Raw genomic sequence first — 24,766 nt, forward strand, 5'->3', positions numbered from 1 at the left:
TTCATAGACATTGTTATGTCATTGCCGTTGACTTCATAACCATCATGATGTCATAGACATTGTGATGGCATAGCCACTATAATGTCATGGCCATCGTAACGTGATAGGCCCCACAATGTCATAGAGATAGTATAGTCATTTCCACTGTCCCGTAAGAGCCATTGTGACGTCATAGCCATTGTTATGTCATAGGCATTGTGACGTCATAGCCATTGAAACCTCATAGCCACATTAATGTCATCGCCATTGAAACGGCGTCACCTTTGTAATATCATATACATTGTAAAGTCATCGCATTTGTAATATCCTAGCCATTGTGTCGGCATACTCATTGTCATCATAGCCATCGTCATCATGGCCATGAAAACATCAGAGCCGTGCTAACGTCATAGGTACTATGACGTCATAACCACAATAATGTCATAGCCTTTGTAAAGTCATAGTCACAATAATATCACAGACATTGTACCGTTATAGCCATTGTGTCCTCATAGCCATTGTGACATCATAGCCACTGTAACATCATAGCCCTTGTGATGTCATAGTCATTGTGAAGTCATGCCATTTGTGACTTCATAGCAATTGCGATGTCATTGCCATCATGACGTTACAGCAACCGTGACGTCCTGGCCACTATAATGTCACAGCCAATGTAATATCTTAGGCACTACCATGCAATAGACATAGTAAAGTCATTCCACTGTATTGTCATAGCCATTGTGACGTCCTAGCCACTGTGATGTCAGAGCAACTGGAACATCGTAGCCCTTGTGATATCATAGTCATTGTGAAGGCCTGTCAATTGTGACTTCATACCATTTGTGATGTCATAGCCACTAGCACATCATATTTACTGGAAAGTCATGGCTCTTGCAATATCATAGCTACTGTAGTGTCATAGACAATGAAACCTCGGATCCATAGTAATGGCCTAGCCACTCTAGTGCCATATCCATTGTGCCTTCAGAGCCATTGTGATATCATAGCCATTGTAGCCACATAGCTACTATCCCATCACAGCCATTGAGACGGCGTAGCATTTGTAAGGTCACAGACATCGGAAAGTAATATTTGTAATATCGTAGCCATTGTGTCGGCGTAGCCATTTTCAATATAGCCATCGTCACGTCGTAGCCATCATAACATCAGAGCCATTGTAACTTCGTAGCCACTGGGACGTCCTACCCACTATAATGTCATAGCTTTTATAACGTCATAGTCATGATAATATCACAGCCATTGCAACGCCATAGGAATTGTGACGTTGTAGCAGTTGTGACATAGCAATTTTAACATCACAGCTGTTGTGACATCACATAAACTTGAAGCCATATCAAGTGACTTCGTAACAATTGTGATGTCACGGCCATTATCAAGTCATAGCCATAGTGATGACGGCGCCATTGTGACGTCATACCACTTTAATTTCATAGCCATTGAAAAGTCACAGCTACTACAATGCCACAGGAATTGCATCGTCATAGCCACGATCATGTCACAGCCATTGTGACGTCACGGGCACCGTAATGACACAGACATATTTAAGTCATTGCAAATTTAACGCCAAAGCCATTTTGATGTCATAGCCATTGTGATGTCTGAGCCATTGCAACGTCAGAGTTACTATAAAGTCATGGCCCCTCTTATGGCATAGCCATTGTAGCTAGATAGCCACTGTGATCTCATGGCCTTTGGAATGTCATAGCCACTATGATGTCATAGAAACTGTGATGTCATAGCCATTGTGACATCACAGCGACTATAACGTCATATCTTTGTAAGGTCATAGCCACTGTAGTTTCATAGACATTGTTATGTCACCGCCGTTGACTTCATAACAATCATGATGTCAGAGACATTGTGATGGCATAGCCACTATAATGTCACGGCCATCGTAACGTGATAGGCCCCACAATGTCATAGAGATAGTATAGTCATTTCCACTGTCCCGTAAGAGCCATTGTGACGTCATAGCCATTGTTATGTCATAGGCATTGTGACGTCATAGCCATTGAAACTTCATAGCCACATTAATGTCATCGCCACTGAAACGGCGTCACCTTTGTAATATCATATACATTGTAAAGTCATCGCATTTGTAATATCCTAGCCATTGTGTCGGCATACTCATTGTCATCATAGCCATCTTCATCATGGCCATGAAAACATCAGAGCCGTGGTAACGTCATAGCTACTATGACGTCATAACCACAATAATGTCATAGCCTTTGTAAAGTCATAGTCACAATAATATCACAGACATTGTACCGTTATAGCCATTGTGTCCTCATAGCCATTGTGACATCATAGCCACCGTAACATCATAGCCCTTGTGAGGTCATAGTCATTGTGAAGTCATGCCATTTGTGACTTCATAGCAATTGCGATGTCATTGCCATCATGACGTTACAGCAACCGTGACGTCCTGGCCACTATAATGTCACAACCAATGTAATATCTTAGGCACATCCATGCAATAGACATAGTAAAGTCATTCCCAATGTATTGTCATAGCCATTGTGACGTCCTAGCCCTGTGACGTCATAGCAACTGGAACATCGTAGCCCTTGTGATATCATAGTCATTGTGAAGGCCTGCCAATTGTGACTTCATAATTTTTGTGATGTCATAGCCCCTAGCACATCTTATCTACTGGAAAGTCATGGCTCTTGCAATATCATAGCTACTGTAGTGTCAAGGGCAATGAAACCTCGGATCCATAGTAATGGCCTAGCCACTCTAGTGCCATATCCATTGTGCCTTCAGACCCATTGTGATATCATAGCCATTGTAACCTCATAGCCACTATCCCGTCACAGCCATTGAGACGGCGTAGCATTTGTAAGGTCACAGACATCGGAAAGTAATAATATTTGTAATATCGTAGCCATTGTGTCGGCGTAGCCATTTTCAATATAGCCATCGTCACGTCGTAGCCATCATAACATCAGAGCCATTGTAACTTCGTAGCCACTGGGACGTCCTACCCAATATAATGTCATAGCTTTTATAACGTCATAGTCATGATAATATCACAGCCATTGCAAAGCCATAGGAATTGTGACGTTGTAGCAGTTGTGACATAGCAATTTTAACATCTTAGCTGTTGTGACATCACATAAACGTGAAGCCGTATCAAGTGTTACTTCGTAGCAATTGTGATGTCACGGCCATTATCAAGTCATAGCCATAGTGATGACGGCGCCATTGTGACGTCATACCCACTTTAATTTCATAGCCATTGAAAAGTCACAGCTACTACAATTCCACAGGAATTGCATCGTCATAGCCACGATCATGTCACAGCCATTGTGACGTCACGGGCACCGTAATGACAGAGACACATTTAAGTCATTGCAAATTTAACGTCATAGCCATTTTGATGTCATAGCCATTGTGATGTCTGAGCCATTGCAACATCAGAGTTACTATAAAGTCATGGCCACTCTTTTGGCATAGCCTTTGTAGCTAGATAGCCACTGTGATCTCATGGCCATTGGAATGTCATAGCCACTATGATGTCATAGAAACTGTGATGTCATAGCCATTGTGACATCACAGCGACTACAACGTCATATCTATTGTAAGGTCAAAGCCATTGTAGTTTCATAGACATTGTGATGTCATCGCCGTTGACTTCATAACCATCATGATGTCAGAGACATTGTGATGGCATAGCCACTATAATGTCACGGCCATCGTAACGTGATAGGCCCCACAATGTCATCGAGATAGTATAGACATTTCCACTGTCCCGTAAGAGCCATTGTGACTTCATAGCCATTGTTATGTCATAGGCATTGTGACGTCATAGCCATTGAAACCTCATAGCCACAATAATGTCATCGCCATTGAAACGGCGTCACCTTTGTAATATCATATACATTGTAAAGTCATCGCATTTGTAATATCCTAGCCATTGTGTCCCGCATTCTCATGGTCATCATAGCCATCGTCATCATGGCCATGAAAACATCAGAGCCGTACTAACGTCATAGCTACTATGACGTCATAACCACAATAATGTCATAGCCTTTGTAAAGTCATAGTCACAATAATATCACAGACATTGTACCGTTATAGCCATTGTGTCCTCATAGCCATTGTGACATCATAGCCACTGTAACATCATAGCCCTTGTGATGTCATAGTCATTGTGAAGTCATGCCATTTGTGACTTCATAGCAATTGCGATGTCATTGCCATCATGACGTTACAGCAACCGTGACGTCCTGGCCACTATAATGTCACAGCCAATGTAAAATCTTAGGCACTACCATGCAATAGACATAGTAAAGTCATTCCCACTGTATTGTCATAGCCATTGTGACGTCCTAGCCACTGTGACGTCAGAGCAACTGGAACATCGTAGCCCTTGTGATATCATAGTCATTGTGAAGGCTTGTCAATTGTGACTTCATACCATTTGTGATGTCATAGCCACTAGCACATCATATCTACTGGAAAGTCATGGCTCTTGCAATATCATAGCTACTGTAGTGTCATAGACAATGAAACCTCGGATCCATAGTAATGGCCTAGCCACTCTAGTGCCATATCCATTGTGCCTTCAGACCCATTGTGATATCATAGCCATTGTAGCCACATAGCTACTATCCCATCACAGCCATTGAGACGGCGTAGCATTTGTAAGGTCACAGACATCGGAAAGTAATATTTGTAATATCGTAGCCATTGTGTCGGCGTAGCCATTTTCAATATTGCCATCGTCACGTCGTAGCCATCATAACATCAGAGCCATTGTAACTTCGTAGCCACTGGGACGTCCTACCCAGTATAATGTCATAGCTTTTATAACGTCATAGTCATGATAATATCACAGCCATTGCAACGCCATAGGAATTGTGACGTTGTAGCAGTTGTGACATAGCAATTTTAACATCACAGCTGTTGTGACATCACATAAACTTGAAGCCATATCAAGTGACTTCGTAACAATTGTGATGTCACGGCCATTATCAAGTCATAGCCATAGTGATGACGGCGCCATTGTGACGTCATACCACTTTAATTTCATAGCCATTGAAAAGTCACAGCTACTACAATGCCACAGGAATTGCATCGTCATAGCCACGATCATGTCACAGCCCTTGTGACGTCACGGGCACCGTAATGACACAGACATATTTAAGTCATTGCAAATTTAACGCCATAGCCATTTTGATGTCATAGCCATTGTGATGTCTGAGCCATTGCAACGTCAGAGTTACTATAAAGTCATGGCCACTCTGATGGCATAGCCATTGTAGCTAGATAGCCACTGTGGTCTCATGGCCTTTGGAATGCCATAGCCACTATGATGTCATAGAAACTGTGATGTCATAGCCATTGTGACATCACAGCGACTATAACGTCATATCTATTGTAAGGTCAAAGCCACTGTAGTTTCATAGACATTGTTATGTCACCGCTGTTGACTTCATAACAATCATGATGTCAGAGATATTGTGATGGCATAGCCACTATAATGTCACGGCCATCGTAACGTGATAGGCTCCACAATGTCATAGAGATAGTATAGTCATTTCCACTGTCCCGTAAGAGCCATTGTGACGTCATAGCCATTGTTATGTCATAGGCATTGTGACGTCATAGCCATTGAAACCTCATAGCCACATTAATGTCATCGCCATTGAAACGGAGTCACCTTTGTAATATCATATACATTGTAAAGTCATCGCATTTGTAATATCCTAGCCATTGTGTCGGCATACTCATTGTCATCATAGCCATCGTCATCATGGCCATGAAAACATCAGAGCCGTGGTAACGTCATAGCTACTATGACGTCATAACCACAATAATGTCATAGCCTTTATAAAGTCATAGTCACAATAATATCACAGACATTGTACCGTTATAGCCATTGTGTCCTCATAGCCATTGTGACATCATAGCCACTGTAACATCATAACCCTTGTGAGGTCATAGTCATTGTGAAGTCATGCCATTTGTGACTTCATAGCAATTGCGATGTCATTGCCATCATGACGTTACAGCAACCGTGACGTCCTGGCCACTATAATGTCACAGCCAATGTAATATCTTTGGCACTACCATGCAATAGACATAGTAAAGTCATTCCCACTGTATTGTCATAGCCATTGTGACGTCCTAGCCACTGTGACGTCATAGCAACTGGAACATCGTAGCCCTTGTGATATCATAGTCATTGTGAAGGTCTGTAAATTGTGACTTCATACCATTTGTGATGTCATAGCCACTAGCACATCTTATCTACTGGAAAGTCATGGCTCTTGCAATATCATAGCTACTGTAGTGTCAAGGGCAATGAAACCTCGGATCCATAGTAATGGCCTAGCCACTCTAGTGCCATATCCATTGTGCCTTCAGACCCATTGTGATATCATAGCCATTGTAACCTCATAGCCACTATCCCGTCACAGCCATTGAGACGGCGTAGCATTTGTAAGGTCACAGACATCGGAAAGTAATAATATTTGTAATATCGTAGCCATTGTGTCGGCGTAGCCATTTTCAATATAGCCATCGTCATGTCGTAGCCATCATAACATCAGAGCCATTGTAACTTCGTAGCCACTGGGACGTCCTACCCAATATAATGTCATAGCTTTTATAACGTCATAGTCATGATAATATCACAGCCATTGCAAAGCCATAGGAATTGTGACGTTGTAGCAGTTGTGACATAGCAATTGTAACATCATAGCTGTTGTGACATCACATAAACATGAAGCCGTATCAAGTGTGACTTCGTAGCAATTGTGATGTCATGGCCATTATCAAGTCATAGCCATAGTGATGACGGCGCCATTGTGACGTCATACCCACTTTAATTTCATAGCCATTGAAAAGTCACAGCTACTACAATTCCACAGGAATTGCATCGTCATAGCCACGATCATGTCACAGCCATTGTGACGTCACGGGCACCGTAATGACACAGACATATTTAAGTCATTGTAAATTTAACGCCAAAGCCATTTTGATGTCATAGCCATTGTGATGTCTGAGCCATTGCAACGTCAGAGTTACTATAAAGTCATGGCCACTCTGATGGCATAGCCATTGTAGCTAGATAGCCACTGTGATCTCATGGCCATTGGAATGTCATAGACACTATGATGTCATAGAAACTGTGATGTCATAGCCATTGTGACATCACAGCGACTACAACGTCATATCTATTTTAAGGTCAAAGCCACTGTAGTTTCATAGACATTGTTATGTCATCGCCGTTGACTTCATAACCATCATGATGTCATAGATATTGTGATGGCATAGCCACTATAATGTCACGGCCATCGTAACGTGATAGGCCCCACAATGTCATAGAGATAGTATAGTCATTTCCACTGTCCCGTAAGAGCCATTGTGACGTCATAGCCATTGTTATGTCATAGGCATTGTGACGTCATAGCCATTGAAACCTCATAGCCACATTAATGTCATCGCCACTGAAACGTCGTCACCTTTGTAATATCATATACATTGTAAAGTCATCGCATTTGTAGTATCCTAGCCATTGTGTCGGGATACTCATTGTCATCATAGCCATCGTCGACATGGCCATGAAAACATCAGAGCCGTGGTAACGTCAGAGCTACTATGACGTCATAACCACAATAGTGTCATAGCCTTTGTAAAGTCATAGTCACAATAATATCACAGAAATTGTACCGTTATAGCCATTGTGTCCTCATAGCCATTGCGATATCATAGCCACTGTAGCATCATAGCCCTTGTGATGTCATAGTCATTGTGAAGTCATGCCATTTGTGACTTCATAGCAATTGCGATGTCATTGCCATCATGACGTTACAGCAACCGTGACGTCCTGGCCACTATAATGTCACAGCCAATGTAATATCTTAGGCACTACCATGCAATAGACATAGTAAAGTCATTCCCACTGTTTTGTCATTGACATTGTGACGTCGTAGCCATTGTGATGTCATAGCAATTGGAACATCGTAGCCCTTGTGATATCATAGTCATTGTGAAGGCTTGTCAATTGTGACTTCATACCATTTGTGATGTCATAGCCACTAGCACATCATATCTACTGGAAAGTCATGGCTCTTGCAATATCATAGCTCCTGTAGTGTCATAGGCAATGAAACCTCGGATCCATAGTAATGGCGTAACCACTCTCGTGCCATATCCATTGTGCCTTCATACCCATTGTGATATCATAGCTATTGTAACCTCATAGCCACTATCCCGTCGCAGCCATTGAGACGGCGTAGCATTTGTATGTTCACAGACATCGGAAAGTAATAATATTTGTAATATCGCAGCCATTGTGTCGGCGTAGCCATTTTCAATATAGCCATCGTCACGTCGTAGCCATCATAACAGCAGAGCCATTGTAACTTCGTAGCCACTGGGACGTCCTACCCACTCTAATGTCATAGCTTTTATAACGTCATAGTCGTGATAATATCACAGCCATTGCAACGCCATAGGAATTGTGACGTTGTAGCAGTTGTGACATAGCAATTTTAACATCATAGCTGTTGTGACATCACATAAATGTGAAGCCATATCGAGTGTGACTTCGTAGCAATTGTGATGTCACGGCCATTATCAAGTCATAGCCATAGTGATGATGGCGCCATTGTGACGTCATACCCACATTAATTTCATAGCCATTGAAAAGTCACAGCTACTACAATGCCACAGGAATTGCGTCGTCATAGCCACGATCATGTCAAAGCCATTGTGGCGTCACGGGCACCGTAATGACACAGACATATTTAAGTCATTGCAAATTTAACGTCATAGCCATTTTGATGTCATAGCCATTGTGATGTCTGAGCCATTGCAACGTCAGAGTTACTATAAAGACATGGCCACTCTGATGGCATAGCCATTGTAGCTAGATAGCCACTGTGATCTCATGGCCATTGGAATGTCATAGCCACTATGATGTCATAGAAACTGTGATGTCATAGCCATTGTGACATCACAGCGACTATAACATTATATCTATTGTAAGGTCAAAGCCACTGTAGTTTCATAGACATTGTTATGTCATCGCCGTTGACTTCATAACCATCATGATGTCAGAGACATTGTGATGGCATGGCCACTATAATGTCACGGCCATCGTAACGTGATAGGCCCCACAATGTCATAGAGATAGTATAGTCATTTCCACTGTCCCGTAAGAGCCATTGTGACGTCATAGCCATTGTTATGTCATAGGCATTGTGACGTCATAGCCATTGAAACCTCATAGCCACAATAATGTCATCGCCATTGAAACGTCGTCACCTTTGTAATATCATATACATTGTAAAGTCATTGCATTTGTAATATCCTAGCCATTGTGTCGGCATACTCATTGTCATCATAGCCATCGTCATCATGGCCATGAAAACATCAGAGCCGTGGTAACGTCATAGCTACTATGACGTCATAACCACAATAATGTCATAGCCTTTGTAAAGTCATAGTCACAATAATATCACATTGTACCGTTATAGCCATTGTGTCCTCATAGCCATTGTGACATCATAGCCACTGTAACATCATAGCCCTTGTGATGTCATAGTCATTGTGAAGTCATGCCATTTGTGACTTCATAGCAATTGCGATGTCATTGCCATCATGACGGTACAGCAACCGTGACGTCCTGGCCACTATAATGTCACAGCCAATGTAATATCTTAGGCAGTAACATGCAATAGACATAGTAAAGTAATTCCCACTGTATTGTCATAGCCATTGTGACGTCCTAGCCATTGTGACGTCATAGCAATCGGAACATCGTAGTCCTTGTGATATCATAGTCATTGTGAAGGCTTGTCAATTGTGACTTCATACCATTTGTGATGTCATGGCCACTAGCACATCATATCTACTGGAAGGTCATGGCTCTTGCAATATCATAGCTACTGTAGTGTCATAGGCAATGAAACCTGGGATCCATAGTAATGGCCTAGCCACTCTAGTGCCATATCCATTGTGCCTTCAGACCCATTGTGATATCATAGCCATTGTAACGTCATAGCCACTATCCCGTCACAGCCATTGAGACGGCGTAGCATTTGTAAGGTCACAGACATCGGAAAGTAATAATATTTGTAATATCGTAGCCATTGTGTGGGCGTAGCCATTTTCAATATAGCCATCGTCACGTCGTAGCCATCATAACATCAGAGCCATTGTAACTTCGTAGCCACTGGGACGTCCTACCCACTATAATGTCATAGCTTTTATAACGTCATAGTCATGATAATATCACAGCCATTGCAACGCCATAGGAATTGTGACGTTGTGGCAGTTGTGACATAGCAATTTTAACATCATAGCTGTTGTGACATCACATAAACGTGAGGCCATATCAAGTGTGACTTCGTAGCAATTGTGATGTCATGGCCATTATCAAGTCATAGCCATAGTGATGACGGCGCCGTTGTGACGTCATACCCACTTTAATTTCATAGCCATTGAAAAGTCACAGCTACTACAATGCCACAGGAATTGCATCGTCATAGCCACGATCATGTCACAGCCATTGTGACGTCACGGGCACCGTAATGACACAGACATATTTAAGTCATTGCAAAATTAACGTCATAGCCATTTTGATGTCGTAGCCATTGTGATGTCTGAGCCATTGGAACGTCACAGTTACTATAAAGTCATGGCCACTCTGATGGCATAGCCATTGTAGCTATATGGCCACTGTGATCTCATTGCCATTGGAATGTCATAGCCACTATGATGTCATAGAAACTGTGATGTCATAGCCATTGTGACATCACAGCGACTATAACATCATATCTACTGTAAGGTCAAAGCCACTGTAGTTTCACAGACATTCTTATGTCATCGCCGTTGACTTCATAACCATCATGATGTCAGAGACATTGTGATGGCATAGCCACTATAATGTAACGGCCATCGTAACGTGATACGCCCCACAATGCCATAGAGATAGTATAGTCATTTCCACTGTCCCGTAAGAGCCATTGTGACGTCATAGCCATTGTTATGTCATAGGCATTGTGACGTCATAGCCATTGAAACCTCATATCCACATTAATGTCATCGCCATTGAAACGTCGTCACATTTGTAATATCATATACATTGTAAAGTCATTGCATTTGTAATATCATCGCTATTGTGTCGGCATACTCATTTTCATCATAGCCATCGTCATCAAGGCCATGAAAACTTCAGAGCCGTGGTAACGGCATAGCTACTATGACGTCATAACCACAATAATGTCATAGCCTTTGTAAAGTCATAGTCACAATAATATCACAGACAATGTACCGTTATAGCCATTTTGTCCTCATAGCCATTGTGACGTCATAGCCACTGTAACATCATAGCCCTTGTGATGTCATAGTCATTGTGAAGTCATGTATTTGTGACTTCATAGCAATTGCGTTGTCGTTGCCATCATGACATTACAGCAACCGTGACGACCTGGCCACTATAATGTCACAGCCAATGTAATATCTTAGGCACTACCATGCAATAGACATAGTAAAGTCATTCCCACTGTATTGTCATAGCCATTGTGACGTCATAGCCATTGTGACGTCATAGCAATTGGAACGTCGTAGCCCTTGTGATATCATAGTCATTGTGATGGCCTGTCAATTGTGACTTCATACCATTTGTGATGTCATAGCCACTGGCACATCATATCTACTGGAAAGTCATGGCTCTTGCAATATCATAGCTACTGTAGTGTCATAGGCAATGAAACCTGGGATCCATAGTAATGGCCTAGCCAATCTAGTGCCATATCTATTGTGCCTTCAGACCCATTGTGATATCATAGCCATTGTAACGTCATAGCCACTATCCCGTCACAGCCATTGAGATGGCGTAGCATTTGTAAGGTCACAGACATCGGAAAGTAATAATATTTGTAATATCGTAGCCATTGTGTCGGCGTAGCCATTTTCAATATAGCCATCGTCACGTCGTAGCCATCATAACATCAGAGCCATTGTAACTTCGTAGCCGCTGGGACGTCCTACCCACTCTAATGTCATAGCTTTTATAACGTCATAGTCATGATAATATCACAGCCATTGCAACGCCATAGTAATTGTGACGTTGTAGCAGTTGTGACATAGCAATTTTAACATCATGGCAGTTGTGACATCACATAAACTTGAAGCCATATCAAGTGTGACTTCGTAGCAATTGTGATGTCACGGCCATTATCAAGTCATAGCCATAGTGATGACGGCGCCATTGTGACGTCATACCCACTTTAATTTCATAGCCATTGAAAAGTCATAGCTACTACAATGCCACAGGAATTGCATCGTCATAGCCACGATCATGTCACAGCCATTGTGACGTCACGGGCACCGTAATGACACAGACATATTTAAGTCATTGTAAATTTAACGCCATAGCCATTTTGATGTCATAGCCATTGTGATGTCTGAGCCATTGCAACGTCAGAGTTACTATATAGTCATGGCCACTCTGATGGCATAGCCATTGTAGCTAGAAGCCACTGTGATCTCTTGGCCATTGGAATGTCATAGCCACTATGATGTCATAGAAACTGTGATGTCATAGCCATTGTGACATCACAGCGACTATAACATCATATCTACTGTAAGGTCAAAGCCACTGTAGTTTCATAGACATTGTTATGTCATCGCCGTTGACTTCATAACCATCATGATGTCAGAGACATTGTGATGGGAAAGCCACTATAATGTCACAGCCATCGTAACGTAATAGGCCCCACAATGCCAAGACACAGTATAGTCATTTCCACTGTCCCGTAAGAGCCATTGTGACGTCATAGCCATTGTTATGTCATAGGCATTGTGACGTCATAGCCATTGAAACCTCATAGCCACATTAATGTCATCGCCATTGAAACGGCGTCACCTTTGTAATATCATATACATTGTAAAGTCATCGCATTTGTAATATCCTAGCCATTGTGTCGGCATACTCATTGTCATCATAGCCATCGTCATCATGGCCATGAAAACATCAGACCCGTGGTAAGGACACAGCTACTATGACGTCATAACCACAATAATGTCATAGCCTTTGTAAAGTCATAGTCACAATAATATCACAAACATTGTACCGTTATAGCCATTGTGTCCTCATAGCCATTGTGACGTCATAGCCACTGTAACATCATAGCCCTTGTGATGTCATAGTCATTGTGAAGTCATGCCATTTGTGACTTCATAGCAACTGCGTTGTCGTTGCCATCATGAAGTTGCAGCAACCGTGACGTCCTGGCCACTATAATGTCACAGCCAATGTAATATCTTAGGCACTACCATGCAAAGGACATCGTAAAATCATTCCCACTGTATTGTCATAGCCATTGTGACGTCATAGCCATTGTGACGTCATAGCAATTGGAACATCGTAGCCCTTGTGATATCATAGTCATTGTGAAGGCCTGTCAATTGTGACTTCATACCATTTGTGATGTCATAGCCACTAGCACATCATATCTACTGGAAAGTCATGGCTCTTGCAATATCATAGCTACTGTAGTGTCATAGGCAATGAAACCTCGGATCCATAGTAATGGCCTAGCCACTCTAGTGCCATATCCATTGTGCCTTCAGACCCATTGTGATATCATAGCCATTGTAACCTCATAGCCACTATCCCGTCACAGCCATTGAGACGGCGTAGCATTTGTAAGGTCACAGACATCAGAAAATAATAATATTTGTAATATCGTAGCCATTGTGTCGGCGTAGCCACTTTCAATATAGCCATTGTCACGTCATAGCCAACATAACATCAGAGCCATTGTAACTTCGTAGCACTGGGAGTCCTACCCACTATAATGTCATAGCTTTTATAACGTCATAGTCATGATAATATCACAGCCATTGCAACGCCATAGGAATTGTGACGTTGTAGCAGTTGTGACATAGCAATTTTAACATCATGACTGTTGTGACATCACGTAAACGTGAAGCCATATCAAGTGTGACTCGTAGCAATTGTGATGTCAATGCCATTATCAAGTCATAGCCATAGTGATGACGGCGCCATTGTGAGGTCATACCCACTTTGATTTCATAGCCATTGAAAAGTCACAGCTACTACAATGCCACAGGAATTGCATCGTCATAGCCACGATCATGTCACAGCCATTGTGACGTCACGGGCACCGTAATGACACAGACATATTTAAGTCATTGCAAATTTAACGCCAAGGCTATTTTGATGTCATAGCCATTGTGATGTCTGAGCCATTACAACGTCACAGTCACTATAAAGTCATGGCCACTCTGATGGCATAGCCATTGTAGCTAGAGAGCCACTGTGATCTCATAGCCTTTGGAATGTCATAGCCACTATGATGTCATAGAAACTGTGATGTCATAGCCATTGTGACATCACAGCGACTATAACATCATATCTATTGTAAGGTCAAAGCCACTGTAGTTTCATAGACATTGTTATGTCATCGCCGTTGACTTCATAACCATCATGATGTCATAGATATTGTGATGGCATAGCCACTATAATATCACGGCCATCGTAACGTGATAGGCCCCACAATGTCAGAGATAGTATAGTCATTTCCACTGTCCCGTAAGAGCCATTGTGACGTCATAGCCATTGTTATGTCATAGGCATTGTGACGTCATAGCCATTGAAACCTCATATCCACATTAATGTCATCGCCATTGAAACGTCGTCGTCTTTGTAATATTATATACACTGTAAAGTCATCGCATTTGTAATATCCTAGCCATTGTGTTGGCTTACTCATTGTCATCATAGCCATCGTCATCATGGCCATGAAAACATCAGAGCCGTGGTAACGTCAGAGCTACTATGACGTCATAACCACAATAATGTCATAGCCTTTGTAAAGTCATAGTCACAAAAATATCACAGACATTGTACCGTTATAGCCATGGTGTCCTCATAGCCATTGTGACATCATAGCCACTGTAACATCATAGCCCTTGTGATGTCATAGTTATTGTGAAGTCATGCCATTTGTGACTTCATAGCAATTGCGTTGTCGTTGCCATCATGACGTTACAGCAACCGTGACGTCCTGGCCACTATAATGTCACAGCCAATGTAATATCTTAGGCACTACCATGCAATAGACATAGTAAAGTAATTCCCACTGTATTGTCATAGCCATTGTGACGTCCTAGCCATTGTGACGTCATAGCAATTGGAACATCGTAGTCCTTGTGATATCATAGTCATTGTGAAGGCTTGTCATTTGTGACTTCATACCATTTGTGATGTCATGGCCACTAGCACATCATATCTACTGGAAGGTCATGGCTCTTGCAATATCATAGCTACTGTAGTGTCATAGGCAATGAAACCTGGGATCCATAGTAATGGCCTAGCCACTCTAGTGCCATATCCATTGTGCCTTCAGACCCATTGTGATATCATAGCCATTGTAACGTCATAGCCACTATCCCGTCACAGCCATTGAGACGGCGTAGCATTTGTAAGGTCACAGACATCGGAAAGTAATATTTGTAATATCGTAGCCATTGTGTGGGCGTAGCCATTTTCAATATAGCCATCGTCACGTCGTAGCCATCATAACATCAGAGCCATTGTAACTTCGTAGCCACTGGGACGTCCTACCCACTATAATGTCATAGCTTTTATAACGTCATAGTCATGATAATATCACAGCCATTGCAACGCCATAGGAATTGTGACGTTGTGGCAGTTGTGACATAGCAATTTTAACATCATAACTGTTGTGACATCACATAAACGTGAGGCCATATCAAGTGTGACTTCGTAGCAATTGTGATGTCACGGCCATTATCAAGTCATAGCCATAGTGATGACGGCGCCGTTGTGACGTCATACCCACTTTAATTTCATAGCCATTGAAAAGTCACAGCTACTACAATGCCACAGGAATTGCATCGTCATAGCCACGATCATGTCACAGCCATTGTGACGTCACGGGCACCGTAATGACACAGACATATTTAAGTCATTGTAAATTTAACGCCATAGCCATTTTGATGTCATAGCCATTGTGATGTCTGAGCCATTGCAACGTCAGAGTTACTATATAGTCATGGCCACTCTGATGGCATAGCCATTGTAGCTAGAAGCCACTGTGATCTCTTGGCCATTGGAATGTCATAGCCACTATGATGTCATAGAAACTGTGATGTCATAGCCATTGTGACATCACAGCGACTATAACATCATATCTACTGTAAGGTCAAAGCCACTGTAGTTTCATAGACATTGTTATGTCATCGCCGTTGACTTCATAACCATCATGATGTCAGAGACATTGAGATGGGAAAGCCACTATAATGTCACAGCCATCGTAACGTAATAGGCCCCACAATGCCAAGACACAGTATAGTCATTTCCACTGTCCCGTAAGAGCCATTGTGACGTCATAGCCATTGTTATGTCATAGGCATTGTGACGTCATAGCCATTGAAACCTCATAGCCACATTAATGTCATCGCCATTGAAACGGCGTCACCTTTGTAATATCATATACATTGTAAAGTCATCGCATTTGTAATATCCTAGCCATTGTGTCGGCATACTCATTGTCATCATAGCCATCGTCATCATGGCCATGAAAACATCAGACCCGTGGTAAGGACACAGCTACTATGACGTCATAACCACAATAATGTCATAGCCTTTGTAAAGTCATAGTCACAATAATATCACAAACATTGTACCGTTATAGCCATTGTGTCCTCATAGCCATTGTGACGTCATAGCCACTGTAACATCATAGCCCTTGTGATGTCATAGTCATTGTGAAGTCATGCCATTTGTGATTTCATAGCAACTGCGTTGTCGTTGCCATCATGAAGTTGCAGCAACCGTGACGTCCTGGCCACTATAATGTCACAGCCAATGTAATATCTTAGGCACTACCATGCAAAGGACATCGTAAAATCATTCCCACTGTATTGTCATAGCCATTGTGACGTCATAGCCATTGTGACGTCATAGCAATTGGAACATCGTAGCCCTTGTGATATCATAGTCATTGTGAAGGCCTGTCAATTGTGACTTCATACCATTTGTGATGTCATAGCCACTAGCACATCATATTTACTAGAAAGTCATGGCTCTTGCAATATCATAGCTACTGTAGTGTCATAGGCAATGAAACCTCGGATCCATAGTAATGGCCTAGCCACTCTAGTGCCATATCCATTGTGCCTTCAGACCCATTGTGATATCATAGCCATTGTAACCTCATAGCCACTATCCCGTCACAGCCATTGAGACGGCGTAGCATTTGTAAGGTCACAGACATCAGAAAATAATAATATTTGTAATATCGTAGCCATTGTGTCGGCGTAGCCACTTTCAATATAGCCATTGTCACGTCATAGCCAACATAACATCAGAGCCATTGTAAATTCGTAGCACTGGGAGTCCTACCCACTATAATGTCATAGCTTTTATAACGTCATAGTCATGATAATATCACAGCCATTGCAACGCCATAGGAATTGTGACGTTGTAGCAGTTGTGACATAGCAATTTTAACATCATAACTGTTGTGACATCACATAAACGTGAGGCCATATCAAGTGTGACTTCGTAGCAATTGTGATGTCACGGCCATTATCAAGTCATAGCCATAGTGATGACGGCGCCGTTGTGACGTCATACCCACTTTAATTTCATAGCCATTGAAAAGTCACAGCTACTACAATGCCACAGGAATTGCATCGTCATAGCCACGATCATGTCACAGCCATTGTGACGTCACGGGCACCGTAATGACACAGACATATTTAAGTCATTGTAAATTTAACGCCATAGCCATTTTGATGTCATAGCCATTGTGATGTCTGAGCCATTGCAACGTCAGAGTTACTATATAGTCATGGCCACTCTGATGGCATAGCCATTGTAGCTAGAAGCCACTGTGATCTCTTGGCCATTGGAATGTCATAGCCACTATGATGTCATAGAAACTGTGATGTCATAGCCATTGTGACATCACAGCGACTATAACATCATATCTACTGTAAGGTCAAAGCCACTGTAGTTTCATAGACATTGTTATGTCATCGCCGTTGACTTCATAACCATCATGATGTCAGAGACATTGAGATGGGAAAGCCACTATAATGTCACAGCCATCGTAACGTAATAGGCCCCACAATGCCAAGACACAGTATAGTCATTTCCACTGTCCCATAAGAGCCATTGTGACGTCATAGCCATTGTTATGTCATAGGCATTGTGACGTCATAGCCATTGAAACCTCATAGCCACATTAATGTCATCGCCATTGAAACGGCGTCACCTTTGTAATATCATATACATTGTAAAGTCATCGCATTTGTAATATCCTAGCCATTGTGTCGGCATACTCATTGTCATCATAGCCATCGTCATCATGGCCATGAAAACATCAGACCCGTGGTAAGGACACAGCTACTATGACGTCATAACCACAATAATGTCATAGCCTTTGTAAAGTCATAGTCACAATAATATCACAAACATTGTACCGTTATAGCCATTGTGTCCTCATAGCCATTGTGACGTCATAGCCACTGTAACATCATAGCCCTTGTGATGTCATAGTCATTGTGAAGTCATGCCATTTGTGATTTCATATCAACTGCGTTGTCGTTGCCATCATGAAGTTGCAGCAACCGTGACGTCCTGGCCACTATAATGTCACAGCCAATGTAATATCTTAGGCACTACCATGCAAAGGACATCGTAAAATCATTCCCACTGTATTGTCATAGCCATTGTGACGTCATAGCCATTGTGACGTCATAGCAATTGGAACATCGTAGCCCTTGTGATATCATAGTCATTGTGAAGGCCTGTCAATTGTGACTTCATACCATTTGTGATGTCATAGCCACTAGCACATCATATCTACTAGAAAGTCATGGCTCTTGCAATATCATAGCTACTGTAGTGTCATAGGCAATGAAACCTCGGATCCATAGTAATGGCCTAGCCACTCTAGTGCCATATCCATTGTGCCTTCAGACCCATTGTGATATCATAGCCATTGTAACCTCATAGCCACTATCCCGTCACAGCCATTGAGACGGCGTAGCATTTGTAAGGTCACAGACATCAGAAAATAATAATATTTGTAATATCGTAGCCATTGTGTCGGCGTAGCCACTTTCAATATAGCCATTGTCACGTCATAGCCAACATAACATCAGAGCCATTGTAAATTCGTAGCACTGGGAGTCCTACCCACTATAATGTAATAGCTTTTATAACGTCATAGTCATGATAATATCACAGCCATTGCAACGCCATAGGAATTGTGACGTTGTAGCAGTTGTGACATAGCAATTTTAACATCATGACTGTTGTGACATCACGTAAACGTGAAGCCATATCAAGTGTGACTCGTAGCAATTGTGATGTCACGGCCATTATCAAGTCATAGCCATAGTGATGACGGCGCCATTGGGACGTCATACCCACTTTGATTTCATAGCCATTGAAAAGTCACAGCTACTACAATGCCACAGGAATTGCATCGTCATAGCCACGATCATGTCACAGCCATTGTGACGTCACGGGCACCGTAATGACACAGACATATTTAAGTCATTGCTAATTTAACGCCAAGGCTATTTTGATGTCATAGCCATTGTGATGTCTGAGCCATTGCAACGTCAGAGTTACTAGAAAGTCATGGCCACTCTGATGGCATAGCCATTGTAGCTAGAAGCCACTGTGATCTCATGGCCATTGGAATGTCATAGCCACTATGATGTCATAGAAACTGTGATGTCATAGCCATTGTGACATCACAGCGACTATAACATCATATCTACTGTAAGGTCAAAGCCACTGTAGTTTCATAGACATTGTTATGTCATCGCCGTTGACTTCATAACCATCATGCTGTCAGAGAGATTGAGATGGGAAAGCCACTATAATGTCACGGCCATCGTAACGTGATACGCCCCACAATGCCAAGGACACAGTATAGTCATTTCCACTGTCCCGTAAGAGCCATTGTGACGTCATAGCCATTGTTATGTCATAGGCATTGTGACGTCATAGCCATTGAAACCTCATAGCCACATTAATGTCATCGCCATTGAAACGGCGTCACCTATTTAATATCATATACATTGTAAAGTCTTCGCATTTGTAATATCCTAGCCATTGTGTCGGCATACTCATTGTCATCATAGCCATCGTCATCATGGCCATGAAAACATCAGAGCCGTGGTAACGTCATAGCTACTATGACGTCATAACCACAATAATGTCATAGCCTTTGTAAAGTCATAGTCACAATAATATCACAGACATTGTACCGTTATATCCATTGTGTCCTCATAGCCATTGTGACGTCATAGCCACTGTAACATCATAGCCCTTGATATGTCATAGTCATTGTGAAGTCATGCCATTTGTGACTTCATAGCAACTGCGTTGTCGTTGCCATCATGAAGTTACAGCAACCGTGACGTCCTGGCCACTATAATGTCACAGCCAATGTAATATCTTAGGCACTACCATTCAAAGGACATAGTAAAGTCATTCCCACTGTATTGTCATAGTCAATGTGACGTCCTAGCCATTGTGACGTCATAGCAATTGGAACATCGTAGCCCTTGTGATATCATAGTCATTGTGAAGGCTTTTCAATTGTGACTTCATACCATTTGTGATGTCATAGCCACTAGCACATCATATCTACTAGAAAGTCATGGCTCTTGCAATATCATAGCTACTGTAGTGTCATAGGCAATGAAACCTCGAATCCATAGTAATGGCCCAGCCACTCGAGTGCCATATCCATTGTGCCTTCATACCCATTGTGATATCAGAGCCATTGTAACCTCATAGCCACTATCCCGTCACAGCCATTGAGACGGCGTAGCATTTGTAAGGTCACAGACATCGGAAAGTAATAATATTTGTAATATCGTAGCCATTGTGTCGGCGTAGCCATTTTCAATGTAGCCATCGTCACGTCGTAGCCATCATAACATCAGAGACATTGTAACTTCGTAGCCACTGGGACGTCCTACCCACTATAATGTCATAGCTTTTATAACGTCATAGTCAAGATAATATCAGAGCCATTGCAACGCCATAGGAATTGTGACGTTGTGGCAGTTGTGACATAGCAATTTTAACATCATAGCTGTTGTGACATCATAAACGTGAAGGCATATCAAGTGTGACTTCGTAGCAATTGTGATGTCACGGCCATTATCAAGTCATAGGCATAGTGATGACGGCGCCATTGGGACGTCATACCCACTTTAATTTCATAGCCATTGAAAAGTCACAGCTACTACAATGCCACAGGAATTATATCGTCATAGCCAAGATCATGTCACAGCCATTGTGACGTCACGGGCACCGTAATGACACAGACATATTTAAGTCATTGCAAATTTAACGTCATAGCTATTTTGATGTCATAGATATTGTGATGTCTGAGCCATTGCAACGTCAGAGTTACTATAAAGTCATGGCCCCTCTTATGGCATAGGCATTGTAGCTAGAGAGACACTGTGATCTCATGGCCATTGGAATGTCATAGCCACTATGATGTCATAGAAACTGTGATGTCATAGCCATTGTGACATCACAGCGACTATAACATCATATCTACTGTAAGGTCAAAGCCACTGTAGTTTCATAGGCATTGTTATTTCATCGCCGTTGACTTCATAACCATCATGATGTCATAGACATTGTGATGGCATAGCCACTATAATGTCACGGCCATCGTAACGTGATAGGCCCCACAATGTCATAGAGATAGTATAGTCATTTCCACAGTCCCGTAAGAGCCATTGTGACGTCATAGCCATTGTTATGTCATAGGCATTGTGACGTCAGAGCCATTGAAATCTCATAGCCACATTAATGTCATCGCCATTGAAACGTCGTCGCCTTTGTAATATCTTATACATTGTAAAGTCATCGCCTTTATAATATCCTAGCCATTGTGTCAGCATACTCATTGTCATCATAGCCATCGTCATCATGGCCATGAAAACATCAGAGCTGTGGTAACGTCATAGCTACTATGACATCATAACCACAATAATGTCATAGCCTTTGTAAAGTCATAGTCACAATAATATCACAGACATTGTACCGTTATAGCCATTGTGTCCTCATATCCATTGTGAAATCATATCGACCGTAATATCATAGACCTAGTGATGTCATAGTCATTGTGAAGTCATGCCATTTGAACTTCATGGCAATTGCGATGTCATTGCCATCATGACGTTACAGCAACCGTGACGTCCTGGCCACTATAATGTCACAGCCAATGTAATATCTAAGGCACTACCATGCAATAGACATAGTAAAGTCATTCCCACTGTATTGTCATAGCCATTGTGACGTCCTAGCCATTGTGACATCATAGCAATTGGAACATCGGAGCCCTTGTGATATCTTAGGCATTGTGAAGGCCTGTCAATTGTTACTTCATACCATTTGTGAAGTCATAGCCACTAGCAAATCGTATCTACTAGAAAGTCATGGCTCTTGCAATATCATAGCTACTGTAGTGTCATAGGCAATGAAACCTCGGATCCATAGTAATGGCCTAGCGACTCTAGTGCCATATCCATTGTGCCTTCAGACCCATTGTGATATCATAGCCATTGTAACCTCATAGCCACTATCCCGTCACAGCCATTGAGACGGCGTAGCATTTGTAAGGTCACAGACATCAGAAAATAATAATATTTGTAATATCGTAGCCATTGTGTCGGCGTAGCCACTTTCAATATAGCCATTGTCACGTCATAGCCAACATAACATCAGAGCCATTGTAAATTCGTAGCACTGGGAGTCCTACCCACTATAATGTCATAGCTTTTATAACGTCATAGTCATGATAATATCACAGCCATTGCAACGCCATAGGAATTGTGACGTTGTAGCAGTTGTGACATAGCAATTTTAACATCATGACTGTTGTGACATCACGTAAACGTGAAGCCATATCAAGTGTGAGTCGTAGCAATTGTGATGTCACGGCCATTATCAAGTCATAGCCATAGTGATGACGGCGCCATTGTGAGGTCATACCCACTTTGATTTCATAGCCATTGAAAAGTCACAGCTACTACAATGCCACAGGAATTGCATCGTCATAGCCACGATCATGTCACAGCCATTGTGACGTCACGGGCACCGTAATGACACAGACATATTTAAGTCATTGCAAATTTAACGCCAAGGCTATTTTGATGTCATAGCCATTGTGATGTCTGAGCCATTGCAACGTCAGAGTTACTAGAAAGTCATGGCCACTCTGATGGCATAGCCATTGTAGCTAGAAGCCACTGTGATCTCATGGCCATTGGAATGTCATAGCCACTATGATGTCATAGAAACTGTGATGTCATAGCCATTGTGACATCACAGCGACTATAACATCATATCTACTGTAAGGTCAAAGCCACTGTAGTTTCATAGACATTGTTATGTCATCGCCGTTGACTTCATAACCATCATGCTGTCAGAGAGATTGAGATGGGAAAGCCACTATAATGTCACGGCCATCGTAACGTGATACGCCCCACAATGCCAAGGACACAGTATAGTCATTTCCACTGTCCCGTAAGAGCCATTGTGACGTCATAGCCATTGTTATGTCATAGGCATTGTGACGTCATAGCCATTGAAACCTCATAGCCACATTAATGTCATCGCCATTGAAACGGCGTCACCTATTTAATATCATATACATTGTAAAGTCTTCGCATTTGTAATATCCTAGCCATTGTGTCGGCATACTCATTGTCATCATAGCCATCGTCTTCATGGCCATGAAAACATCAGAGCCGTGGTAACGTCATAGCTACTATGACGTCATAACCACAATAATGTCATAGCCTTTGTAAAGTCATAGTCACAATAATATCACAGACATTGTACCGTTATAGCCATTGTGTCCTCCTAGCCATTGTGACATCATAGCCACTGTAACATCAAAGCCCTTGTGATGTCATAGTCATTGTGAAGTCATGCCATTTGTGACTTCATAGCAATTGCGATGTCATTGCCATCATGACGTTACAGCAACCGTGACGTCCTGGCCACTGTAATGTCACAGCCAATGTAATATCTTAGGCACTACCATGCAATAGACATAGTAAAGTCATTCCCACTGTATTGTCATAGCCATTGTGACGTCCTAGCCACTGTGACGTCATAGCAATCGGAACATCGGAGCCCTTGTGATATCATAGGCATTGTGAAGGCCTGTCAATTGTGACTTCATACCATTTGTGTGTCATAGCCACTAGCACATCATATCTCCTGGAAATTCCTGGCTCTTGCAATATCATAGCTACTGTAGTGTCATAGGCAATGAAACCTCGAATCCATAGTAATGGCCCAGCCACTCGAGTGCCATATCCATTGTGCCTTCATACCCATTGTGATATCAGAGCCATTGTAACCTCATAGCCACTATCCCGTCACAGCCATTGAGACGGCGTAGCATTTGTAAGGTCACAGACATCGGAAAGTAATAATATTTGTAATATCGTAGCCATTGTGTCGGCGTAGCCATTTTCAATGTAGCCATCGTCACGTCGTAGCCATCATAACATCAGAGACATTGTAACTTCGTAGCCACTGGGACGTCCTACCCACTATAATGTCATAGCTTTTATAACGTCATAGTCAAGATAATATCAGAGCCATTGCAACGCCATAGGAATTGTGACGTTGTGGCAGTTGTGACATAGCAATTTTAACATCATAGCTGTTGTGACATCATAA

The sequence above is a fragment of the Myotis yumanensis genome, unplaced genomic scaffold, assembly GCF_028538775.1.
Source record: "Myotis yumanensis isolate MYYU_CA2020_CCGP unplaced genomic scaffold, mMyoYum1.0.hap1 SCAF_25, whole genome shotgun sequence".
Classification (NCBI taxonomy): domain Eukaryota; kingdom Metazoa; phylum Chordata; class Mammalia; order Chiroptera; family Vespertilionidae; genus Myotis; species Myotis yumanensis.